Genomic DNA, 16656 nt, shown 5'->3' on the forward strand with positions numbered 1-16656 from the left:
GTCAGATTTCAGAAACTTGTTTTGGCCATAACTTTTTGACCGTAGCTCCGTTTTCGATGAATCAAATATCGTTGGAAACGTAATAAGATTTTCTTTCCAATGGTAAGGCTTTGAAACATTAACACCAACTTTATTTGGGGTTGAAAAGATACGTACACTCCTTGTCACTTCAGACAATGTCCAGTTTCCTCCAACGTTCGAGCAAGCAACACGTACATGCTTCGTACACTTCATACATGCATAGTACACCATAAATACATTATCTACAATAAATATTTGGGTCTTACAATGTAACCGGTTAGTATCCAATCCGTCGCCTAAAGAAAAGGCGAAACTAGTTAAATTTGTGGATAATACAGAAGAAGCCGGCCACTGGCTTAAATCAAAAGTCACAGATATGCAAGTTGATTATGGTCCAAGAGAAATTAACAATGAAGTTAATCACAATTTTGACACCACAGCTACCTAAGTGTGGGGATATTCAAATGTTCTAAAAAGAAAACGCTGTCTAGAGTTAGTTGTTCTGTTTTTGTGTAGTTCCGAGAAAGGAATCCAATTGGTCTTTTCCACTAGCAGACACTAAAGAACTAGTTTTCTCCCCCATTCTGAATTTTTTTTGTAGGTTTTGTATGAAATTAATATACTTTTTAAATTTAAGTTTTGTGTGAATTTAAAAATAAAATTTACTTTATTTCATTAAGTTTAAAAAAAATGATTTCTAAAATTCGCCGTTAGTTAAACACTAGGTCACAAAATCGAACCCAAGGACGGGGCAAAAAATTTTGTTATCATTATTTTAATATTATTGATCTAAAGTATGCCAAAAATATTATATGAACGTGGGGTTATATACCAAACTTCAAAAATATGTATATATATGTTTATATTTTATGTTATATACAAAACAGGATAAAACAGCGCACTTTCAAAAACTGGCATTAAGTTCAGCAAAAAAAAAAAATACTAATTTTAACGATAAGACGTAAAATATCAAATGTGATATAAAACAATATGTTTGTAAACTCGGTATTTTTAATCATTTTTCTACGTTAATCACCCTCATGAATTTATAATTATAGTCTGATTTCATGCAAATGAGGGCATTGCATGATCTCAAGTGTAGGGAAGGGTTATAAATTCTCTCGGGTTTAATTGCCAAATTTTATGAAAATTTGAAAAATTTTTATGAAAATTTCAAAAAAAATTTAACTAAATGAACTCAAAATCATGTTTATACATATTTATAAACGATAAAACTAGGTGATAATACCGAAATTATTGTTACCTCGGAGAGAACATAAATTGAGAAACAACCCAAAACGTTTGAATTCATTAAAAATGGAATAAAGGAGAATAAAAAGGCAAAGAAAAGAATAAATAAAAGCTAAGTGTGAAGAATTTACCAAGTTCTTTAAAACATATATCACATATTTTGTACAAGATTATCGCATGTACTTTTGCTTTGGAATAAACTAATTAGTTTTACCCGATTTACTGTAATATATTTGAAAGAAAGACGGATCCACACAATGAATCAATTCCATCATTAAAAGGAAGTAAAGTCTTCCAAAAAAGACACGCACTTCTTGATTTAGGTCAGGAAGTTGTCGTCCAGATCAGCTGTAGGTTGACGAAAAATCTAGAAAAGTCATCTCTAAAATCAGCAGGAAATCCACGGACCTCCCCATCAAATAGGGTCGCCAAGTGATCAGACTTGTCCTAACCATGAGAGGATCTGTCTCATAAAATGGGGAGGGCACCATGCAAATTAGCTTGATAAGACTAATGAATCAGACCCCCAGAAAGGATAATCTCCTTAAAGATTAAAAATCAGCTTTTAAGCCTGATATTACTCAATCCTTGAGATTGACCTTAAAGATTGAGAATTACAAACTCATGAAATTCGATGATATCTAAACTCGAGCTTGAACGAGAAAATATTTTGATCAAATTAAAACCGATTTGTTTTCTGAAAAAATATTTTCAATGCGTTCATTACCATTGAACGTAAAATACTGAGAATTCATGAGGTCACCTGAACCTAATCGGGTGTCAACCGTAAGAATGGTGGTTGCATAGCATGGTCGAAGACAGGACCTTGTGTCAGACCGAAAAATTATAGGGTGATCTTTACTATTTCTAATACAAAGGATAGTAATTGCATCCGACACGATATTGACCATGATTTTATGCATGTCATTAGACATTGCCTTAACAGTTGCTTGTTCAACGCTTTCCTTTACAATCGGACGGTAATATATGGAGCAAGTATACTGGACGTGTTGCTTTCCTAATACAAGGTTAGCAAGAGGGTGACACAAAACCACAAGTTTTGAGCTAAAATTTTCAAATCTAAAAATCACAAAACCTACAAAAACATTTTGCAAACATCGGTGAAGGGTTATTCCGAAAACTTATCTAGGGTAAAAGCTAGAATGAATTTTCAAAAGATCAAATGTTTTCATAAAGATCCAATTTCCTTAAAGGATCTAAATTTTTATAGTCATGTGGGACTGTAAACCACATCGTTACTATCATTGCTAATACCGCCGTATCAAAATAACTGATGTATAAAGTGTGAGAATAAAAAAGTGATTCGAGTGAAGTGTGATTAAATTTCAAGTTATTTATTGCTTGAGGACAAGCAACGTTCAAGTGTGGGAATATTTGATAGTGCTCCAAATGAACATATATTTAGGCACAATATCCATCCAATATGTAAAGCTTTTAGTTACAATTGTTCTATTTTCAAGTAATATTCGTTTAAATAAATAAGTACGAAGACAAAAGAAGAAATCGATGATTCAAAGAAGCAAATGACCAGAATGCTCAAATGAACAAGATACAATTCAAGTGGTCCCAATTATTGATGAAAAATGTCTAAAATTTACAAAAGTACAAGCCGCGGAACGCAAAGTACAAGATATCTAAGCGTACGAAAGGACGTTCAAAAATCCAGAACTGAGACATAAACTGAGCATCAACGCGCTAGACAAGGGACCTAAAATTATGAGTCAACTATGCACATGAATACAATATATATATATATATATATATATATATATATATATATATATATATATATATATATATATATATATAATTATATAAAATTATATATATTATATTATATATTAAAATAATACGTTGACAAACTAGAGAACAAAAGACATGTGAGCTGGGACAGGCGGCCATGCGATCGTATGGCCTGGAAGCTATATTTCCATGCGATCGCATGGGGATAAAAGTTTGGCCAAGTCTATAAATTCAGCAATTTTCGGACGAGTTATATACACCATATCAATCTGATATCTCACTGTCTCTCAATTATATTTATATTTATATTTTATAATTATAATTTTAATATTAAGTTAATAATAATAAGGTTATTATAGCGAATGTTTTAAGGTTTTGTAAGTCGAAACTCTGTCCGTGTAACGCTACGCGATAAATAATCACTGTAAGCTATGTTCTTCCTTATTTGAGCCGAAGTAATCGTGATGTTGGACTAAATATTAAGACGGAGTTTGTAACGACCCGTCAAAGTACACTTGACGACCATCGTTATCTTGGTCCCACAGCTTGATCGAAACTCTATATGAATTTAATAAAACAACCTTGCATTCTTTATTTAAAAATGATTTTCTATAAAGGAAATCTACTAAAATGTATAAGTTTAGAAAAACTATACATAAATACTTTAACCAAAAGTTGACCAAAACAAAGTCAACAAACATCCACTATTTAATGTAACAAAATAGAATGCAAGTTAATGTTTAACAAAAGCTGCCATCATAAATATGCAGACTCTCTAAGCACAGCGGAAACAATCAATCATGAATCTGAGAATAAAACATGCGAGTAACTGTCAACAAAAATGTTGAGTGAATTATAGGTTTAATATTGCAAACAATATTTAAATTTAACCATAAAAATTTATGTTTAAAAACATAAAAACTCCTTTTTGGACCATAAAATTATATGCTAGAAAACATATAATTAAAACATTATTTCATTTTTCGTGAGCCACCTAGTAACCACTTAACCATTTATTTACCCTTGCCAAACACAATAAAAAAAATATACACTGAACAAGTGTATCTTCAACTAAATATGAAGTACTAAACATTCCGATTATAAATTGCTAGCGCGACTAGCTCGAAATGGGGTTGTCAAACCCGATAGATCTATCCATAGGATTCGCGTTCACCAGTAGAAACCAGTGATTAGAGTTACCAGACTAGGGAATATTTTCGTTCAACTCACAATGAATAATTTAATCCAACTTTCACTTGTGTCCAATAAAAAAATAAAAAAATAAAATGCATGTATTCTCATCCCAAAAGATATAAAGTAGAAAAATGGGACTATAACTCACCTTAATAGCAAACGAAGAACCATACAAATAAGCGAACAGCCACAAAGTAAAAGTGATCAGGAATGATCACAACGCCGACCTAAAAATAAAGCGGGTCGATATAAATAACTAACTTAGGTCAAGTCTTAGTATGATAGCTATTGTACATGTTGCAAGTAGACATAGAACAATACTCGGCATGCATCGGTTTGATCGAAACAGCTTACGGACACACACTTTCTATTTTTAGAAAGTTTCTATTTTAACAGGTTTCCTTTTTTGGAAAGTTTCTATTTTAGGAAAGTTTCTATTTTAGGAAAGTTTCTATTTTAGGAAAGTTTCCAAATTTAGAAAGTTTTCATATTTAGAAAGTTCTATTTTTAGAAAGTTTTTAAGTTTAGAAAGTTTCCTTATTTAGAAAGTCAACAAAAGTCAACTGTAAGTCAAAGTCAACCGAAAGTCAACTCAAAAGTCAACCTTGGTCAAACATAGTCAACATTAATTTTAGAAGTGTAAGTTTTAATAATAACATAAGTCATAATGCTTATTAAAGTTAAAAGTGTAAGGTTATGTCATAACATAAGTTTAATTAAATTAAAATGAATTATTAAAGTTAACATAAGTTTAAATGATATAATTAATATAACATAAGTATTTAATTAATTAATTAAATATTAATCATAATATAAGTATTATTAATTAATAATAAATTTTAAATCATATCATAAGTATTATTAATTAATAATGAATTATTAATCATATCATAAGTTTCTAATTAAAATTATTAAATCATAAGTATTTAATAATTAAATCATAATTAAATAATAACTAAGTCTTATAATAATTAAATAATTATTTAATCCTTATTATAAGTCTTATAATAATAATAATCTCATAATATAAGTTTAATACTTATCATAAGTACTTTTTTATTAATAATAAAAGTATTATTAATCATAAGTTTAATTAAAATGTTAATTAAATCATAAGTAATAATTAAATGATATAATAAATATATATCATAAGTCTTAAATAATAAAAATTACTTCTTATATCATAAGTAACTAATCAATAATGAAAATCATTATTTTTATCATAAGTTTAATAATTAACCATAAGTTTTAAATTAAAAGTTCATCGGGTCGTATCTTGAGCCCCGGGTGTCGGTTTTCGGCGAGCCTTATATATATCTCCGCCAGTTCAAACCACACGACACATTGGTGCACTCAAGAATACACCAAGAACAGTCCACAAGTCGTGGTGATCAGCCATGACACCACTTGGAACTTCAATTCAATCAAAATCGTGTTTTAGTCGTAACGGGTGAACCATGGCTCGGATTTAGGTGACCCGAACATGGAAATTCATCCCACCATCAGTCCTAACACACTAATACACCCTAAAGACACCAAAGATGGTCACAAAGTCGGACCAAACCTGGTTCATACCAATATCACATTTCAATCTTAACAAAATACTAATTTGATCATATCTAGGGCTCCGGGAATCGAAACGACATGAATCCGGAGTCTAAAATTAATGTCTTGATGAGAGGAACTCATCTATATAGTTTATTTTAACATTTATAACAGTAATCATCTCAGAAACACACGAATTAGCTGCTGTCCAGAATTTATCAAACCGAAAACATGTGATTATGAGTACTTCTATGCATACAAACATCATTACAATAATCCACAAACATCATACTACTAATATATAATCAAAATACAGAAAAATAATGAAAAATTGAAAGTTCTAGGGTTAGGGTTTATACCCTAATCGAGAAACAATTGGTATGATCGCGTAGAGAACGGAACGAGGAATCCGATTATATGAACAATTGATTGATCCAAGCTTTAAAAATTGGTGAAATGATGATGATGGTGATGCTTAGGGCGACGGCCAAAAAAATAAAAGGGAGAGGGAGAGAGTAACTAGGTTTAGGAAAATGGAAATTGGAAAAACAGAAATGTGATGTTAAAAATGAAAAATAAAAAAATGTGAGGGGATAAGGGGTGGGGTCGGCCGAAAATCACAAGGAGGTGGGCCCCACTAGTCCATAAAGCTTAATGTTCAATTCCTTGTGGCCCGAAAGCCCGAACGAGTCCCGAAACGCGAAAACGCACTTACGCGATTAAAAATCCGGAGAGATAACAAGCGCGCGACGAAAAATAAATATAAATACACTATATAAATATATGATCTTAAAATATCATATTTAAAATATTTAGGATTTGAAAATCCTAAAAATTCAACCGTTGGTTTGAAAACCGAAAAGATTCGCCGGATAGAAATCCGCGACACGTCGAAACGTATAACTTAATATATGAATACAAATATTCATATAACACATAATAATTAATATATTATTAGAAAAATAATAATATAGATCATAAAAAAAATAACGTGGCACGAATAACAATTAACGGTCGTTAAATAATTAACGGCAAAAGATAACGGAAAAAGTAGGGTCGTGACAGAGTTATTGGATTTTGTACCATAATTAGGGTTTGGACAAAAGACCGACACTTGTGGACATTGGACTATGGACCATTAATAGATGGGGTTATTGTCTAATCAAATGAAAACTCATTGGAATCTGTCGAACCTATCTTCAAATTAGTTAATCTAATAATTATTAAATAATTATGCATGTCCTATTTAGTGACGTTTATACGACATCTTTTACAATCATTTAATTAATTATTCGGTTTGGGTAATTGATTATTCAAACTGATCAAGTGGGTAAATTAATATTCATATCTCATTAAAACAGGGGTGGATTACATACAAGGGTAATTGGTGTAATTGTTAACAAAGTATTAAAACCTTGGATTACACGCAGTCGATAACCTAGTGTAATTATTAACAAAGTATTAAAACCTTGTTACAGTTTGAATCCATAATTAGTTGGAATATTTGACTTCGGGAATAAGGTTAATTTGACGAGCATTTTATAATTATGACCGATGGACTATTATAGGAAAAACCCAGATAGGTATCAAATAAACCAAGACAAAGGACAATTAACCCAGAGTAATAAATTAAAATCAAAACGTCAAACATCATGGTTACGGAAGTTTAAATAAGCATAATTGTGTTATTTTATATCTCATCGTACTTTTATTTACTGTCATTTTATTTATTGTCATTTTAATATTGTTATTAATTTACGCATTTTAATTATTGTCATTTATCTTTACGCTTTAAAATATAAAATCGACAATTCGGTCATTAAACGGTAAAACCCCCCTTTTATATAATATTATTACTACCTATAATTGTATATATTTTATATAAATATAGTTGTTAAAAATATAGTACGTAATCACTAGCTCCCAGTGGAATGAACCGGACTTACTAAAAACTACACTACTTTATGATTAGGTACACTGCCTATAGTGTTGTAGCAAGGTTTAGGAATATCCCATCCGTAAATTAATTAAAACCTGTATCATATTTCGTAGTAAAAATAATACTATTTTGTACACCTCCGCTAACACATCATCTATACTCCATTTATGTAACGACCCGGCTTTTTCGACTTGCTTTGTGCTTTCGTGAAACTGCGTATATGTGTGTACTGAGCTAGTTTATGCTCTGGGATCTTATTTAATGATTAATTACTTTCATTAATATCTTACAACGTGCTATTAAGTGTGTAATCACTTAACTTGATCCTCGAATGCTTTTACGACCGTTGGTGTCACTTGACGTTTTTAACGAACTGCGTACTGCGTACACGTTTAACTTTGTCATAACCGGAACATTACTACTACGAAATATTAATTTTTATTTTATAATAACAATTACTTGGGTTTTTGGATGCTTAATTACGCTTAGTAATTTACTAGAGCACACTAGTTAGTCTTGTTGGACTTTCTACCTTATTCGACCTTAGCCCACCCTACACTAGTTAGTGGACTATTTAATTAGCCCAATTATTAATAGCCAGTGATCCATTAATAAGTAAGATAAATGCTCATTTATTAGAGGGAACATACTAGCATTTATGTCAAGTATTATCCTTAATGTTGCATGAGATCCTAACATAAGCACCAACTTTAGACAACCATTAACCAAAAAGCAAAAAAGTGTCCCCTTGTCCCCTCCCATAACCCACGGCCTAGACACCCTCCCCATGCCCTCACCACCTATAAATACAAGCATTATTCCACCCATTTTACACTTGCTCTCATTTGCATTTCACACACACTTACTCTCTTATTTCCTCTCTAGTCTTTCTCACTCTAAAACTTGTAAGTTTTTGATTTTTCTTCTTCTTCTTCCCTTCTCATTCACGTGTTCATCATCATCAATAAAGGATCAAGCTTTTTAGCTTTTGATCTTGTTATATCTTGTAGATTCGAACTTGGATTTGAATCCTTCAAGAACATAGAAGATTCAAGCTTTCTAGCTTTGAATCTTCACCTACCTTGTAGATCTAAATCTTTTAACTTTAATCTTGTTATTTTTTTATAAAGATTCAAACTTGTGTTTGTAATCTTCATGTAACTTAAAGATCCAAGCTTGAATCTTCATATCTTTTGTTGGATCTAAGTTTTCTAACTTATGATCTCATTATTTTGTTGTAAAGATCAAAAATTGTGTTTATGATCTTCATGTAACTTAAAGATCTAAGCTTTATGCTTCAAGGTCTTCAAGAACACTAAAGGTTCAAGCTTTCTAGCTTTGTGACCTTATAACTTGTGTGAAAAGGATCCAAGCTCTCTAGCTTAGGGTTCCATCACTTTATTTGACTTAGATTATGTTCATACTTGTTTGATTGAAGTAAAGTTTGTAGCTTTAGTTGTAAATGTAACTTGTAATTGTGTTAAGACTAAGGATATGATGTAACCTTGATTCATCATCCATCTAAGACTCTTAAATGAGTTTTGTTCTTACTTGGTCTTAACATATTGTGTGTTGATGGTAGAATCTTGGTCAAGGTGATGCTAACCCATTAACGAGTTGTACACTTGAAGCTACAAGCATCAAGGATGAGAACCGTGATGAGCATCAAGCACTAAGAACCCCACCAGAGCAATTGTTACTGTACTTAGGGATATGGTCAGGCTCTTGGGCTACTGGAAAAGTTGATTTTCAGATAACCAGGTTCGAGTAGATTACTTTCCATTTAAGACTCATCTCAATCCGAGTTACGGTTTGGGATTTATGGCCTTTTCAAAATCACTACACCCTTGTAACGTTGTGCTAAAATTTCTGACCTACTCGCACTTAAACTGTCACCACGATCAAACGAAGACGAGTTTGGTTCTGGAAATTGGTCAGAAACTAGAGGACTCCCATACGGAGCCATAGACACTGATTTCGCATCTTTTTGATTTACGAAGAGGTCGTAGCAGATGATCCAAGTCAGCCTATCGTTTCGATCTCTACACTTGTTAAACTTGCTTAGCTTTTACGATGATGAATGATGATGATTATGACACTTAAACTTAATTTATGCACTTTCAAACCTTTTTGGGACAGCATACTGACTTAGTGACCTTTGAATTAGGTTGATGACCTTTCGAACGACTTACTACTTGCATACTTTCATTATCGACTTTACCGCTTTTATCAATGTGAGTTATAGCATCCCTTTTTACTTTAACTATTTTGGGACTGAGAATACATGCGCTTTTTATGTTTTACATACTAGGCACGAGTACTTAAACTTTATATATGTGTGGGTTATACGACGGCATAAACTTTCCCCTTAGCTCGGTAACGTTTAGTCATTGGTTTTTGAACCGGTGAACGCGAATCTTAGATATGGATCCATAGAGTTTGACATCCCCACTCGGGCTAGTCGCGCTAGCATTTAACGGGTGTTTAATACTTCGTAAACTTACGCACTCGCCAAGTGTACTTTTAGGGGGTAATATTACGTTAAGTTAGTTACCGGGTGCCCACGGATAAGCATATACTTTATCATACTAATTTGAAACACTGATTTGGAATACTAATTTGAAACGCTGGTTTGAAGCACTGAAAAATCTCGTGGCCTACATTGCATTACTGATTACAAACAAACTATAGCTCACAAACATTCGTGTTGACTTTTTAAGAATGTATTTCTCAGGTGCTTAGACGTTGTTGCTTCCGCTGTTAGACTTGCTGTCTTGGTGTTATAGACTTGCTGTTATGGACCTGCTGTGTTAAATTTTCACTGCATTACTTAGAGATGTCTCAATCATGAAACTTTTATCTTGCATTCGCAACTTATGTTATTTGAATAATGGCTTTGTAATGACCTCTGTGTCACGTTATCTTTTGTAAACACTATCTTTTTATGAATGCAAAACTGGTTTTCAAACAGCATTTAGTGTTTGACCGTGTAAGGATCCTGTTGTTGACGAATTGTACACGATGGTTTTGTACGGGGCGTCACAATTTATGCAATAATGGCAGTATGACTTGTCGAGATCATAAAATGATAAGTATGTAATCTGATAATCTTTCTATTAAAGACTTTCAATTCGTAATGGCCTATTCAGGTCTAGGGGCTTGAGCTATAGGATCCTTTAAATCGGTAATCCAAACCCTTCCATTCTAGATTTTCGTAGACGCCACCCATCAAGAAAATTTAATGATCAAAAATAACGAGAAAGCAAAGATTTTGAAAGTAATGAATATGAATAGTAGAGATTTCAAGAATCATGGTTAACATTTCATGTAATACATATGTAATACACAAAACCATGATAGATGACAAAGGAATGTCGAGAATTTTAGAAATCATGGTGTCGCATTTAAATGTGGTAGCGAAATGGGAGAGTACTTAGGAGAGAGAGCAGAGTTCTTAGGTTGGCTCGGCATTCTAAGAAAGATTAAAGAATTTAATAAGTAAAGTTTCTAAAGTATAGTGTAGCATTTAACAATTAAAGGCAACAATTAAAGGCACTATAGTCAAGAAAAGTTGTAGTCCTACATTGCTAAGGTACCTAATTGTATAAGGCACACTTAAAATGCAATCCTGGTTCTCTACAACAATACTGCTCTGATACCAATCTGTCACACCCCAAATAGGGCCTGGGGTATTTGTGATTAATTATATCAAATCACAATTGTATAAACGAGAACGACTCTATATGAGACATTTTATTGAGTTTTGCAGCGGAAGATAAATAGATTGCATTGTATTTAGAGCATTAAATTTTTTTAAATGAATTGGTAAGTAATGCATGAAGACTCCAAGCATGGCAAGAATCATCATCAAAGCAGCAGATATACATCGGAAGTAATATTTAAGTACCTGAGAATAAACATACTTAAAAAGTCAACACGAGGTTGAGTGAGTTCATAGGTTTGTCATAAATAATGATTTCAGTAATAGATCACAAGATTTAATAAAAGACGATATATCATGTATATCAAAAGTATGTCATGAGCGTATAATATCAAAACTAAACGATTTTACGCCGTAACAATACATATGTAATTGTCGAGATCATTATTATACCACCAATTGACCTGAGGTCAACAGTGCGGGACGTTACTCCTAATAGCGCTATCTATAATAATTCCATTTGCCACTTAATCATCTAGCAATTAATGATATTACAAAGCAGGGATTTGTATGTTTCAAATGAACACAATAAAAATACTCATGTTGGTAGCATAATAAGTTTGTACTTGTGTCTATCTGTTATAAAAATAGTGCATTTATTCTCAGCCCAAAAATATATAAAAAGGGAGCTATGAAAACTCACGATACGATACGATAGTGTGTAGTAAATATGCATAGGATGGCACTGAACAAGTGCAGAGTTGACCTCAGATTCACGAACCTATATCAAGTATATATATTAACACATATACTTGTAATCGAATAAGTTTATATATATTATTTCACTTGTTATATATATATACTTATATATATATATATATATATATATATATATATATATATATACATACATATATATATATAAGTATAAATATATATATATATATACATATATATATATATAAGTATATATATATATATATAAGTATATATATATATATATATATATATATATATATATATTCTATGTGTAAGTATTTATTTGATAAAATGATTTTAATAATGATAATGAATAAAGAGTTGTATTATTTTGTAATAACAATAATAATACTAGTAGTAAAAATGATAATAATCATAATAAGGTTATAAAAATAATAATAATAATAATAATAATAATAATAATAATAATAATAATAATAATAATAATAATAATAATAATAATAATAATAATAATAATAATAATAATAATAATAATAATAATAATGATAATAATAATATAGTTTTAATGATAGCAAAACTGTTAATTTTTGTAAAAATTATAATAACGATAATAATTTTAATAATAACAATACTAATAATAATAATTATACTTATGTTAAAAATGATAATAATAGTATTATTAATTATAAAATGATACTAATACTAATATTAATAAATTGTGTTATTTTTATAATAATAATAATCATAATCACAATCTTTATAATGATAATAATATTTAAAATGATAAAATTAGTAATAATACAATAATAATACTAATAATAATAATAATAATAATATTAGATAATACTAATAATTTTTAACTGATAATACTTGTAGTAATAATGATAGTAACAATAATAATACTAATACTTAATAATAACAACAATAATAATAATACTAATAATCTTAATGATATTAATAATAATACTTATAATGATATTAGTATTAATAATAATAATTATAATAATAACAATAATAATACTAATAATAAAATGCTACCTTTAAAGGCTTCAAAAAAATAAACTGCCTCAGTCCGGGCTCAAACCCGAGATCTCTCGCTCAATCACAAATACCCCTAACCATCCGTCTGATTCTGTTTTTCTGATTTAATTACCATATTAATTTAATTTAACCCGTCCTTCTGTTTCATCTTCTTCTTCACCAAATAAATCGAACGTGAATCTAACAAACCATACAACCAATTCCATTTCGGTTTTTGACTTATAAATTGAAACAGAGGCAACTTATGTGATTAACAGAAAACAAAAAAAAATTAAAAAAAATTAAAAGAAGGCTGCTGCTGTTTGCGACGAAGAAAAAAAATGATGAACTCCATATATGATTTTGAATTCTAGGCCATTTTGGATCATAATTTCTACATGAAAAAGGTTATAAATCACACATTGAAACTTTTGGGATCATTAATTGGGTTTGAATCTCAACAGATAACTCTAATTCGATGGAAGAAAAATGTTTGACTTTTTATAGAACATAAATCACACCTTGGCCCAATCATAAAACATAAACGGCCCAACAGTTAAATTAGAATTCATGGCCCAATAACTAACTCAAAGTTCACAGCCCAAATGATACTTAGAATTTGTAACAGACAACATAACCCATCAATATCTACTTCGCCTTTATTCGTTATAAAACACTAACATCATCATTATAACCGATGCCCCATATCATCATCATCATCATCATCATCAATTATTGTATTCAATATTCAAACGATCATTATCATTAAAATTACTAAAAAATATATGATGGAAACGTCAAATTTGGGGGTCCATTATGGTGAACCATGAGTTGGAGTGTGTCCCACTTAATATAATATAATATGCCATATTTTAGAATCCCATAAGCAATTTGACAAATGGGTCGACCATGATCTGATAAAGTATTACATTTGTTTAATTCTATTAATATTCTATATCTTTGTTGTTAAGACTTTAACATATACAATCATTCTCGTTTCATTAGGTGTTCACAGAAGAAATTGATGTAAAAATAGATACTCGTTTTATAGTAGCTGTAGTAGCAGTGTTTTGTTCAAATGAAATAGAAAAAAAAACGGAATACAAGAGGTAAATACCACGTAGTATAGTGGCAGCTGTAGATGACAATATTTGGTGATGGAAAGCTGCAGTAATTTGCTGTTGTGGTCCCGGTTTTAGACAGAAACATAAATAACATAAGTAGTAGCAGTAAGAAGTCATATTGGCTATTTATTTTGATGTGGGGATGTTAATCGAAACCAGTAACCTACGAGTAGCAGGTGCAGGTTAATGAATGGTGGTTTGCTAAGGTAATTGTTGGACATGAAACAGAAGAAGAAAAAGATTGTTGCGAGTAGGGTTTTCAAGGTGACGGATGGATTATGATTCACGATGGTATAGCTTGACCGAAACAGTAAGATAAGTAGCAAAGGTGTGATCATAGTGGTGATCGTTGTTTTATGATGTTTGGTTGAAAACAGAATCATAACGGTAGTGGTAGAAATGATGGTTTGGTATTGCAGATGGTGGTCGTTTTTCGAATGTAACCAGAATTAGAAATGAGTGAGTAGAAGTGAATCACGATGATGGTGGATTGTTAAGGTGGTGGTGGCGAGTAGTGGAAGAGAAAGGTAGTTCTCGATTCCACAATAGAAGAAGAAGAAATTGAGTTGATGATTATAGTTTCATATTGGTGATTGAATTTTGAAGATGGTTTTCGGGTGGTCTCGGTTACAAAAGACTGGCAATCAAATAATGTGGTTCATGGTTGGGTGTTCTGTGATGCATGAAAAAGTAGAAAACCAACAGTAGATTTAGAGTAGTAGTAGGTATTCGAATGAGGTGGTTTTGTGGGATCTTTTGCAACAAAATAATACAGTGTGCATATATAGGTATAATATATATACCCATTATGAATTAGATAAAGGGAAGACAAGAAACTGAATTATGTAGTGGGAGACAAGGAAAAATGAAAAGTGATTTTAATCACGGATCATTTAGCAAAATTTCAATCACGGATCATTTATCATTATGAATTAGATGGGGATTGAGACAGATAATAGATAAAGCAACATAGTACGTTCAAATAAAATGGTGATGGTGTTTTTCCAGTATCATTTCAAACATATATGATATATATAATAAAATTTGCTTTCCATAAAGTAATTCAAAACAATATTAATAACCATATGTTAAATATGTAGCAGATTAAGACATCGTATACATGTTATATATTCACATTCTGTAAGTTGAAAAGAAAAGGGGACAAACACTAATTAAGTATAGTAATAATTAAATAATTTATCAATTATGCACACTAAGTTTTCACTCGATTCACGGATCATTTGAAGCAAAAATATATATATAATAATATGAATAATATAATAATAATAATAATGATAATAATAATAATAATACACGTGTGATTAAGTTAGCCGCTGCCTTTAACGGATTAAATTTTCGTTCTCCGTTTGTTAATCAGTGGTAGATAAAAGTACATAGAAAAATTCCATATTTTTAAATTATTATATATATTGATATATATTTAAATATATATGTATCTATTTACAAATAGTTGTTCGTGAATCGTAGGGAACAGTTAAGGTCAATTGAATATATGAAACAGTTCAAAATTTTTGAGACTCAACCTAACAGACTTTACTAATCATGTCGAAATCATTCAAAGATAAAGTTTAAATTTGGTCGGAAATTTCCGGGTCATCACAGTACCTACCCGTTAAAGAAATTTCATCCCGAAATTTGAGTGAGGTCGTCATGGCTAATAATAAAAAATGTTTTCATGACGAATATGAGTTGATAAATAGAGTTTTATCATTATTGATTAATATAGATAAAACGATTCGATTATGTGAAGCGTACGAGTGAAGCTGTCACAAAAGATTGAGATAGAGATTTAACTTTTGACGTAGTCACGGTGGATTTCTGAAATTCAAGGAATTTAAAGAAAACCTTCGAAATCTTTAAGATCTGATTCTTCGGTGAATAAGGAAATTAAGATCTCTTTAATTAAATGCAATGATCTGCCTCGATTGCTCTGTCTGATATTTTACTTATAAATTAACCTTTTCCTTTCCATTAATTTTCACCACTCCTATACTTTCTTCCTCAATTCAAACTTCTAACAGATTTTGAAATGCTAAATCCAGTTCTGATCCTCGTCTTTATCCTGACTATTGTATCTGTCTTCCTCCTTTCTCATCTACCACTGGAGGAATCTGTTAATTTCTACTATTACCTTGGTGTTATAATGTTTTTATTTCTCTCGTGTCTTTATATTGCTATACTTATTGATATACATGGTTTGAAATTTCTGTGTTGTTGTTGGGCTTTATATTTTCCCTTATATTTAGAAGTTCCATGCTTTTGTTATCTCTTCTCGACTTCAAGTCAAGCGAATAATGGTCCAGAATTCGTAGGTATGAAGTTTTGTTTGATCATAATGTTCTAAGCAGGAAGGAACGTAATAGCACGATTTGATTTGTTAAATTACCAGTATCACT

Source organism: Rutidosis leptorrhynchoides, chromosome 8 (assembly GCF_046630445.1).
Source record: "Rutidosis leptorrhynchoides isolate AG116_Rl617_1_P2 chromosome 8, CSIRO_AGI_Rlap_v1, whole genome shotgun sequence".
In the NCBI taxonomy this organism is placed as follows: domain Eukaryota; kingdom Viridiplantae; phylum Streptophyta; class Magnoliopsida; order Asterales; family Asteraceae; genus Rutidosis; species Rutidosis leptorrhynchoides.